At 53.7% G+C, this 11,251-nt stretch overlaps 1 long non-coding RNA gene across 1 annotated transcript; it reads right to left on the minus strand.

Moving 5' to 3' along the window:
* Positions 1–820: 820 nt before the first annotated feature.
* Positions 821–2,340, minus strand: LOC131568320 (uncharacterized). Its single transcript, XR_009275720.1, has 5 exons — positions 2,249–2,340; positions 1,663–1,698; positions 1,500–1,538; positions 1,040–1,108; positions 821–948 (listed from the first exon to the last, which is right to left on the minus strand). It is a non-coding gene; the product is annotated as an uncharacterized LOC131568320 (long non-coding RNA).
* Positions 2,341–11,251: the final 8,911 nt, after the last annotated feature.

Genomic DNA, 11,251 nt, shown 5'->3' on the forward strand with positions numbered 1-11,251 from the left:
AGAAAAATCCTGGGCAAAGGGATTTTTTCAGAGAATGTGAACGCCACAGTGTTAGAGATGAGTAATGAGATGTTTGGCTCTCCCAATTAAAGGGTGAACATGATAAGTATGTTAAGAGAAGTTGTACAGATGTATAGTTATGTTACTGCAATGTATCGCCCCCGCCCAGCATTGTTATCCCGGGATGATCTTGGTAGTCCGGGCATCTGGGGAGGGGCAAATTGTTCCTAAGGGGCTTAGCACCACCTGTCCTCCAATCCAGTTCCAAGAAAGCAGTCTACACCAATGGACAGTGACCAAGAGTCAACAGACAGCCTTTGGGAGGAGCTAGGGCTGCCTGTTGAAACAGCAAGGATATAAAAGGGAGAGCAGCCATTGTGTGGATGAGCCAGCCATGTGGTTACCAGCTGCGAAGTGGGGGAGGCTCCCAGCACCATAATTTTTTCCTTATTTAGTCCTTTTGTTGTAAGTTTTATTAAGTTTTTAATAGACCTTTCAAAATATTGAGAAGTAAATGGTGATTTTTCACAGGGAGAAAAAGTTGTAAAAGAAAGTTTCTTTGAAATTATTTCTTTTTCTTTTAAACCCAGGCCATTCCTACCATGCTGACAGTGAACCACCGCCTTTCTCACCACTTGGACACCCACCCCCCCAGTCAACCCACTCCCTCTGGACTCTGCACAACTCCCAACACACCATTTGTCTGGGGGAAGGCACAGACTGTGTAAAAGCAGCAAAGCCCAGACCTGGCCTGACTTCCCTGGACCACTGGAAAGGAGGAAATCCAGATCCATGAACACACATGGACACAGAGCAAAGCTTTGCTCAAAGGGTTTATTGATTCTTCAGGGGAAATGGCCCAGGGCTCAAAGAGTTCAGGGGTTTCCTCCAGTGATGATCATCTCCTCCTGCCACTGGAGAGGAAAATGGACACTGGTCCTTCCAACCCTAAAAGACCAACCCCAGAAGGTGACCTCTGGAGCCCACTGGGCCATGGCTGGGCTTTGTCCCCAGCCCTGTCCCTGCAGGCACAGCTCACCTAGGCATCCAGAGAGGCAGCCAGGCGCTTCTGCCGCAGGAGAGCCCGCAGCTCTTCAGCCACAGGGGGCTGGGGACAAGGGCAGCGTTAGAGACACACTGGGGGCACCGGGCTGCACTGGGAGGCAGGGGAGAGCAGGGGGGCCTTGGGGAAGGGGCTGTGGCAGCAATGGGGTGCAGGAGCTGCTGTGCTGCTGCCCAGAAGCACTGGGCTCCTGGCCAAGAGCCACAGCTGGGGCAGGGGCTGCGTCCTGGCTCATCCAGGGGGTCCTGGGGTGACAGGGATGGGAATGCAGCAGGGCCCTGGGCAAAGGCTTCCCTGGGGTGCAGCCCTGGGGCAGGGCATTGTCTGGGCTGTCAGGAGGGGTGCTCTGGGCTGTGCTGGGATAGACTGGGATGGCCTGGGCTGTGGTGGCCATGCAATGGGAGGGTCTGGCACCGGCAGAACTTGTGGTACCTACCAGAGGCGTCTCCAGGACCGCGACATTGTCTAAATCCAACTGCAGAGAGACCAGGAGACCTCACTGGTCACTGGGATGTCCCCAGTGCCAGCAAAGGATGGAGGGACACCACTGCCCCCCAGTTCCCTGAGGGGATGCCCTGCAATGCCAGCAGCCCACTCACCTCCCGCAGATCATCTTGGGTTCCTTCCAGGAGTGCCTGGAAAGGAGAACAAAGGCTGGGTCCGGACTGGACCTTGTGGGGCTAGAGTGACACACAGGTGCAGGGAGCAGGGTGCAGGCAGAGGGATGGGAATTCAGGGCCTCCAAGGAGATCTGTTTGAGGTGGGGGGAGACCCAGAGACACTGATCTGGGGTCAATTGAGGGCCCGGGGGACAGGGCTGGGGGTGTGGAAGGAGCAGGGTGTGAGGTACAGGGGAGGAGAAAGGAATTGAGGTGTAGGGACATGGGAGTGCAAGGGAGGGGCTTGGTGGGGACAGAAGAATGAGGACAGGTGGGGACAAAACCAACAGTACTGGGAGATGGTGTGGGAGTGGGGGGTGAGTCAGGGAATTGTACAGGGGGACCCCTTTTCAGTGGCCAGGAAGAAAGACAAAGGATTGAGGGGGGCATGGAAGGAAAGGCCTCAGGAATGGTCAGTGGGAGGGCACCTGGGGACCCTGAATGGGACACAGAGGAGGGACCAAAAGGGTGCGAAGGGAGGCCAGAAAGGGCAGGATGTGGGGACAGCATTTGGCCGGTGCCTCACCTTGGCCTGTGCCGGGGGGCACAGCAGGATGGAGAAGAGCAGGGCCACGCTGAGCACAGCCACCTTCATCTTCCTCTGGCTCTGGGCAGCGCTGCCTGAGGCTGCAGCAGGTGAGGAGCACCTTTATCCCTGCCGGGACTCCTCCCTGCACCCTCCCTGCCAGCCCCCAGGCCAAAGCCCGGCTTGGCACAGCCCCCAGCCCTGGCCACAAGCCCAGCCCTGGCACAGAGCCCATCCCACCCCACCTGTGGCACGGATCCAGCCCCCTTGCCCGGCATCCCTCCAGCTTCCTGCACAGGGCAGCTGCCCCTGGAAGGGCCCAGGCACCTGTGGGGCTAAGGGGGGCAGCCAGGGAGCCAAAGGCACCTGGGGACCCTGTGGGGACAACCCCCAGTCCAACACAATCCATCCTCCAACAGCCCCCAGTGCCAGATCCCCCATCTCCTGCTGCCTCTCCCCTCCCAGAGCTTTCCCTGGGGGACACCCCAGAGCGGAGCCCGGCCCCAAACCCAAGATGTGGGAGAACAAGGGGAACAAGGGACACGTGATCAGGTAGCTGATTGGCATCTCAGTCACTGCAGACACTGGGGAGCACTGAGCAACGCTGATCACCTACAGACAAGGCTGAGGGCTGGGGAATGGCTCAGCAGTGACAATTCCCACATCCACACCACCTGATATCCCTTTCTCCGCAGATGCCAAACCCGACCAAGCTCCATGCCCAGAGCACTGTCCAGAGGGGAATATGCCCTGCCCTGCCCCTCATCCTGTCACACCTGCAGCCACGGAGCCCTCCCAGAGCACCTGGGTCATGGCCCTGGCTCTGGGCCCAGGCCAGCACTGGCCCTGAGCAGGATGTGCCCATCCCAGGGACATGGGAAAGTGGGCACCTGTCCCCAGGCAGCCACTCGGAGCTAATTGGGGTAACAGAGGTGCCCTGTGAGGAGGAGGGGTGTTGGTGCCCTGCCAGCATCTCTGACAAGCCCTGTTTACCCAAGCCCTGAGGCACCAGGAGGACGTTCTGACATCTTGGGCTTTCCAGAAGTAAAATCCACATTGAAGTGGTTCCTGAGAGCTGTCCAAAGCCGTGATTCCTGTTTGACATTCCAGGGCATTAGTGAAGGATTCTGCACATCTCTTTCCCCAGGCACAATGTGGATCCATCAGAGAAGTGTTATGACTCAGGTGGAAAAACATTTCAGGCCACTGCCCTGACTGTTTGCTCTGGAACTCACCCAAGGAGGCGCAGGGCCCAAGGGGGAAGATTTTCCTTGCGGGTTTTGCTGCTTTGTGCCCTTGGAGGAGAGATCAGAGTGTCCTCCTAGGGGATTCTTGACCAGATGGACAAGAGCTGTGACACCTTGGAGAGAAATTGAGGCTAAGGTCACCTTGGAGAGAAATTGAGGAAGTGTCTGCAGGACCCTAAATAGTGAATGAATGGATGAAGGAGATTCTCACTGTCCTGACCCACTATCCAGCAAAACCACAGCCAAGGGAAGAGGCCTGGTGGAATCAGGGGCGAAGCAGACCTTGTTGAGCCCGGCACACACTGGGCAGTGTGGGGTGATCCCCTGCTGGTGTCCCAGCTGTCAGTGCAATACCACTGCTCTGGTGGAATGGATCCTTAAGAAACAAAAGAAGTGATCAAGCTCAGGGGAGGAGGGGATCTGGTCGCACTTCTCTTCTCTGGGAGTTTCTCTCCGAGGGGGGACATTCCATGAGAATTGGGATGCGGTAAAGGACAGGGCTGAGGGCAGCTGCTCCCTCTCTCTGGGCTTCGGAGCAGGACGCTGGGAGCTGCTGCTTGGGAAAAGGAATTGGTTGCTGCGGGTGGCCAGAGCAGCCTCCCCAGGCAGGTGCTGTCAGGTGCCTGCAGCACCGAAAGCCTCTCCACTTGGGGCTGCTTTGACAACTCCCCCAGCCCAGCAGACCCTGAGCCCGGATGGTGCAATCAAAGCCTCACCAGAGGGACGAGAGGACTCCTCACATAGCAGATCCAGCCGGGTTTATTAAGGGAAAATCCAAGGGTCCAGTGAAGTGAGGGTGAAGAGGGAAACGGGAACAAGCAGGAACACAACATGTGTCAAAGGGAACCAGAGGTGAAGAGCCAGGAGCAGGGTTGGGACCAGGGTATAGAACTGGAGGAAGGCAGGAGGGGTCAGGGTACAAATTATCCAATGGGGAAGGGAGCCAGGGGTGGAGTTAAGGTGGGGTGACACGGGATGCACCAATGGGGGGGGCAGAGTGGGAGGGGTCTCTAAGGGAAAGCCAATGGAGGAACGGGGAGTACAGAACTTTCTGGAACTGGGGGACGAACAGCAGTCGATTGACAACAGCACATTAGCATTAACAAGCAAAGAACCATGGGGAATTGTGGCAGTCTCTCGCCTTAACTTAAACAGTGGTGTCCTCCCATGGCATTCCAGGTTCCTCTTCTCCATGGCTGTCTCCAACATCTCCCTCTTTTTTATTTATTAAATAAACATTTCCCAGTGTTTTGTCAATTGTTTTCTTAAAACACATCAGTGCTGCTGAAACGATAACAGCTATAAGAAGAACCCACAATAAACTTTTAAGAATGGGGCCCAACCACACAGGAACACTCCACTGCATGAGCTTTTTGTCCATCATGTCCACAACTTTTTTTTCAGTAAGAAGAGTCTTCATTTGCTCTTGCATTGGTTTGATGTTGGCCTGGATCAATGTGCTTTTCGATGGCAAGTTAAAACAACAAAGCCCTTTGAAATCTTCACAGCCATGGCCATGGGAGAGCAGCAGGAAGGCGATGGCTGCTCTGTTCTGAAGGGTGGCATGTCTGGTGGTTTCCTCGTCCGCTAGAAGGTCTGATAAGGCAGCGGACGTAGCGTTGGTCTGCTTACTAAGCCAGCACTCCAGGTGAGAAAGCTCACCGAGGGCCTTGGCAGCTGCAACCCATGGTAGAAAGACGGAAACAATGATGGTGGCAGCAGCTGTTAAGGTATTTTGGGGTGTCCTGGGAGTGGTCATCTGGTCCTCAAGTGAATCAGTTATCGACTGTTCGAGCACTGATAGAAACATGAATGGTCAAGTTAGTTGTCATTGTAATTTTCTTCATTTTGTCCCTATGGAAGGGAGGGCGAGGGATTGGCAATTGGGGCAGGTGGAGACAATTGCCTTGGCTTGGTCTCTGGAAATCTTAAATTGACGTACTAAAGCTGGAGCATTCTTATGGAAGAATGCATGGCTTAGACAAGCCTGTTGAAAGACATGTGGTGCAGCAGGGGAAATGTGGGTGGCACTTGTTGCCATTGCTAACAAGTCTGCTGTCCGGTTGCCCTCAGTGATGTATCTTGGCAGCTCTGTGTGCGACCGGACGTGCAGGATGTGATAAGGTTGCTCTCTGTGGGAGATGAACCAAATTAATTCAGAGAGCAAGCTGTATAATTTTTTATTTTGGACTTTCTTGAGCAGGGCACGCTCTGCCAGCTTTGCTATCCCGGTGACAAATGCAGAATCTGTGATTAAATTGAAGGGTTGTTGGAATGTTCAAAATGCCCTCACTGCTGCAGCAAGTTCTGCAGTCTGGGGGGAACCTTCAACAACCCAGATATCAGACTCCTCCTTCTGAGTGTGCGGGTCCCTCCAGTGAACACTGACTTGTGAGAATTGCCTGAACCGTGAATGAACTCTGTGATAGCATTTTTGAGTGGAGTTTTACTTTTATATGATTTTGGGGACAAATGCAGTGAATCTTTACAAAGTCTGTGTTTAGGATAATGAATGGAAATTTTTCTGGGATAGCTGTCTAATGAAATTTGCGGGTGTTCATGTGTTTGTAATAGAGAATCCAATTGTTCCAAAGTATAAAAGAGGTAAATGCACACCAGATCGCAAGCTGCGAGGGTCCGGAGGTGATGTTGGCCTTTAATAATAAGTTGGGCTCCAAGTTCTGGTGTGGTGGTAACTGTTTTATGTGGTTGGTGCGGCAGAAAAAGCCACTCGATGATGATGAGTGGGTTTTTTGCAGTATCATCCCACTGAAAGAGCAATGCATGGGAGTTTGGGCACTTACCAAAAATACCGAGGCTGAGGGGAAGGGACCGGTCTGTCCGATGTGCCTGGCGGTGTTTGATGGCATTGGTGACTCTCTCCAAAGCCTCACAGGCTTCTGGTGTTAACGAGCGTGGGGAAGCCAGGTCGCCGTCTCCTCGTAGAAGGTTGAAGAGCGGTGTCAGTTCTTCTGTGGTGAGGCCCAGGAGAGGTCAGATCCACGTGATGACGCCGCACAGCTGTTGCATGTCTCTTAATGTGTGGGCGTGCTCGTTGATGGATAGAGATTGAGGCACAATGGTCCTTCCTGTGAATAAAAACCCGAGGTGCTTCCATGGGCTCAATAGCTGGATTTTTTCCTGAGCTATCTGAAACCCCGTGCTTTCGACAGCTGCGACACTCTTGGAAAGTGCTGCGTCTGAGTGAGACTTGGTGGAAGCACAGATTCGTACATCGTCCATATAATGTAGGTGTGAGACTCTGTCCGAAGTTTCTCTCATCCGCCTCACGGTCGTTATTGGGGACCACTGAAGAAAAGACCCGTGTCTGAGGTTTCTGGCCCTGTTGGAGAAAGTTACATGCCAAGGGCCCCGAGACCTGAGCACAGCTCCCAGTATTGCTAAGCTATTGTTCACAGGTATGTTTGCTGTATGCTACACTGAACCCAATGAAAGGAAGAAGGGGGCACCTTGCCTTTGTGCAACAATAGCCTTGGAAGTTGTCCCACCTCTCGGCCTGGCTGGACTTCTGAGTTTTGGGTGGTCCCCACAGAAAACCCCTCACTTGTCTTACAACTGCCGTGACAGACAGACTGAGATGTAAGAAGCCTCTCCATCAAAGACCGAGACATGAAATCCCTAAGTGAAAAGGCCCCCCACACTCTTTCCAAGGACTGGGACTGAGGCCCCCAACCTGGGGGAGGTGTGTGGGGGAGGCAAGCTGACCAAAGCAAGATGGATGTTGCAGGTGCGAGCAGTGGACCAAGAAGATAATGGCTCTCGCCCACTGCTGAGAACATGGACTGTGTGTACCCTTCTCTAAATACCACTTTTTTCCCCCAAAATACAATAGACTACCTTTGATTCAGTTTCAAGTTTTTCCCCTTCCCCCATCAAAAAAAAAGGGTATAATAAGAGTTTGGATGAACTGCAACCCTGAGATCTCCCCAGATGTGACCTGGTGAACTCCATTGGCTGGACATTGAAGGACTTCGCCGTTCTACGTTTGGTAGCTTTGTACCTTCCTTTCTCTTCCTCCCTCTTTTTCTTATTGCCCCAATTCCTCCCCAGTGCATTTTGTTGTGGTTATTCAATAATGGTACGTTTGATTTGATTATCATTGCAACCCCCTGTACCGTGTCGGTGTTTTTTGCACTCTGAGATAAACCCACGAACCATCACGAAACCCGTTCATAAGGATGGATCGTGACAGTTGCATACATAACATATAAACCTTCTATCAAGCCTTAAAAATTCTCTACAAATTCATTTCCAACATTACTGGGTCTGGCACTGCCAAGATCTGGTGCTTGCTGCCACCACCAGTGCCCAGATCTGGAAATTCCCTTGTTCTGGCAGAGCCAAGTCCAGCAATTTTCTGGTAAAGAAAGCCAAAATCTGGCAATTTCCCACTGCCGGCACCGGCAAGATCTAGTGTTTGCTGCCACTGCCCCTACCCCAATCTGGACATTTCTCGGTTCCAACACAGCCCAAGTGCAGCAATTTTTTGGAAAAAGTAGACAAAAGGCAGCAATTTCCTGGTGCCAAGACTGTCACCACCCAGACCTGGTGTTTGATGGCACCGCCCATGCCCAGATCTGGATATTTCCCTGTGCCACCACAGCCCAAGTGCAGTAATTTGCTGGCAAAGAAAGCCCAAACCAGGCAAATACCTGGTGCCTACACTACTCTGATCTTGTGTTTGCTGACACCGCCAGTGCCCACATCCGGAATTTTTCAGATGCCTGCACAGCATAATTCCAGCAGTTTGCTGGCATGGAAAGTTCACATTTGGCAATTTTTTGGTGCCTGTATATTCCCCACCCAGATCTCGTGTGCGCTGGCACTGCCAGTGCCCAGATCTGGCAATTTCCTCGTGCCAGCAAAACCCAAATGCAGCAGATTTCTGCAAAGAAAGCCAAAAGCCGGCACCACCCAGATCTGCTGTGCTGGGGTTGCTTTAAAAGAAGAGGGAGACCTCAGCTTAAGGCCATGGGAAAACCCTCTTTAGTTGGGGTGAGCAGGAGCTCCCGCCCATGATCTCCTCGTTCAGTTATGCAGATTGTCACTGGCAAGTTCTGAGTTCTCTTTGCTACCATTGGTTACTTTTTACTGCAAAAATTGTAATATTCTTAATCCTTCCTTCCTGTTGGATCCTTCCCTCAGATCCCAACTTAACCCCTTGTGAAGGTCCGCCCGAAATGAACGGGTGACGGATGATTTTTTGGTGCAAAAAATAACCAACAAAGGCACAGGGGTTTTGCAGTAACAAGTCAACAAATTGCAATTTTATTGATGATAACCACAGCTGAATATGCGTTTGGTTAGGGAATCTGGGGAAGAGAAGGGTAGGACAAGGGAAAAAGGGAGGAAAGAAGGTTAGGGAAGGGGTATAGCTACCAAAACGTGATGTCTTCGGGGTCCCGCCGCCAAAACTCGCTGGTGCATGCATTGGGGAGATCTCAACGAACAGTCAAAGTGAACCCCAAATATACTGTTCTTGGTTGGGGGAAGGGTGGCTGAAATTAGGTTTGCATGGAGGGGAAAAGAATAGGAACAGGAGGAGGGGGAGAGGTTATTCCATTGTTTTCATGGCCGAATGCTCGCAGATATGTTTACTCTGGGCAGGTTTCCTCCCCTCCCCAAGTTGGGAAGGGGTAAAGTCCCAGTCTCTGGAAGGAGGGTGCCAAGGGGGTACCATGGGGGTGCCAATAGGGTGCCAGGGGGGTTCCTTGTCTTGTCTTGGTTCCTTGATGAGGGGATTTGCATCTCTGTTTGTCTGTCACAGTGGTTGAAGGCAGACAAGAGGGGTCTTCTCTTGGAGGGGGGAGCCACCCCAGAGATCAGTCCAGCCAAGTCAGGAGGTAGAGAGCCATTGTTCAGAAAAGGGCAGCATGCCCCTTTGAGTTCAGCATGGCATGTTCTGCAAACACCACCTGTGAACACACTGAATAAGCATGAGACTTTCTTTCCCAACTGGCTCAACAGTTTTTTAACCTTTCGGTGGTCTTTTTCTCATGACAATTGTGAGGCAAAAATGAAGGATTTTTGGATGGACTTCACCAATCCCACCCCTCCCCATATATAAATGTATAAATATCCCTGCTAGACGCTGGACCCATGCTTTTTTCTGCTTCACTCTCCGTACCGTGCACGCCGTCCTGTTTGTTGTGTTTGCCTTCATTAAAGTTCTGTTTCCAGAGCACCAGATGAAAGCAGTCTCTGTCTGTAAAGTGGCCAGAGCCGGTTCTCAGGGAAACCACTGGTCACCAGTCCGGACTAGGACTAGAAGATTTCACTGGTGTTTGCTGGCACTGCCAGTGCCCAGATCTGGAAACGTCCCTGTTCTGGCACAGCCCAAGTGCAGCAATTTCCTGGCACAGAAATCCAAAACCCGGCAACTTTCTGCTACTGGCTCTGGCACCGCCCACATCTTGTGTTTGCTACGCCAGTGCCCAGATTTGGAAATTTCCTGGTGCCAGCAGAGCCCAAATCCGGCAGATTTCTGTCACTGGCAACGACACCACCCAGATCTGGTGTTTGCTGGCAGCGCCAGTGCCCAGATCTGAAAACTTCCTGGTGCTGGCACAGCCCAAGTCCAGTGATTTGCTGGCACAGAAAAGTCCAGGCATAGCCATGGAGCAGAGAGCCCCGAGAGTGCCCAAGCTGCTCTGGCTGGAGGAGGAGGAGGAGGAAGAAGGCCCTGGAGCTGCCCCAGCACAGGAGACTGAGGAGGTGGTGCTGTTCAATCCACCGCAGGAGGGTGAGTGGCAGTGCTGGGCTGCAGGGCTGGAGCCTGCAGCCAACTTGGCCCCACGCCACGCCATGCCATGCCATGCCATGCCATGCCATGCCATGCCATGCCATGCCAAACCATGCCACTCCCTGGGGAAATGCCCATGGACAGGACAGAAAAGAGGCTGGGCAGATACCCCACAATGGCCGTGCTCCATCCCCTGGGGCATCCCGGGGCTCTCTCTTCCTGGGCAGCGCAGGGCTGGCCTGTGTTCTCCAGCCTCTCCCACAGCCCCTCAGCTCTGGCTGCGCTCGCTCTTTGCCAGATGCAGCCAAGGACCGGACTCAAGAGCAGGAATCCAGCCGTGGCCTCTTCTGCAGAGCAGCGCAGGTACCTGCAGCCATCCCCACCTGGGCCGGGCCTGCAGGCACTGCTCGGCCGGGCCTGCGCTTGGAGCAGGCCATGGAACGTCCCTCTCTTCCAGACCTTCCTTCTGCTGCAGACACTGTGGAGGCTCCTGCGCCTTGGCCGCACAAAGACCGGCGGCACCGGCACCGAGGGCACGGCCCAGCCCGACTCCAGGCCCGGCCAGCTGCGGGCAGAGCCTGCTGCCAGCTCAGCATCCTCGGAGCTCGCAGCAGCCTCTGAGCAGGACAGGGCCCAGGGCAGGGAGAAGGCTGGCGTGGCCCTCACTGAAGGCATGGCCACCATCCACACCCAGGCTCAGGGCCGGCTAGACACTCAGGCCATGTCCACACTGACCGGGACTCCTGCACCCACTCTGGAGGTTTTCCAGAAGGGTGCTGCTCCTCCACAGCAGGTAAGCAGCCTGGGGCCAGGGCTGAAGGCCTCCCAGGGTCATGTGGCCCCTCAAGCTACATCCGCTGGACCCCATCAGCTTTTGAGGCCATCACAGTGGGGTGGGAAGGCCAGCACTTCTTGGGGGAAGCTGGGCAAGTTGCTCCCTTGGACAGCACTCCAAGTCTTCCCCACGCTGCCTCCTCCAGGTGCAAGCCACGG

This window comes from Ammospiza caudacuta, chromosome 26 (assembly GCF_027887145.1).
Source record: "Ammospiza caudacuta isolate bAmmCau1 chromosome 26, bAmmCau1.pri, whole genome shotgun sequence".
Lineage (NCBI taxonomy): Eukaryota > Metazoa > Chordata > Aves > Passeriformes > Passerellidae > Ammospiza > Ammospiza caudacuta.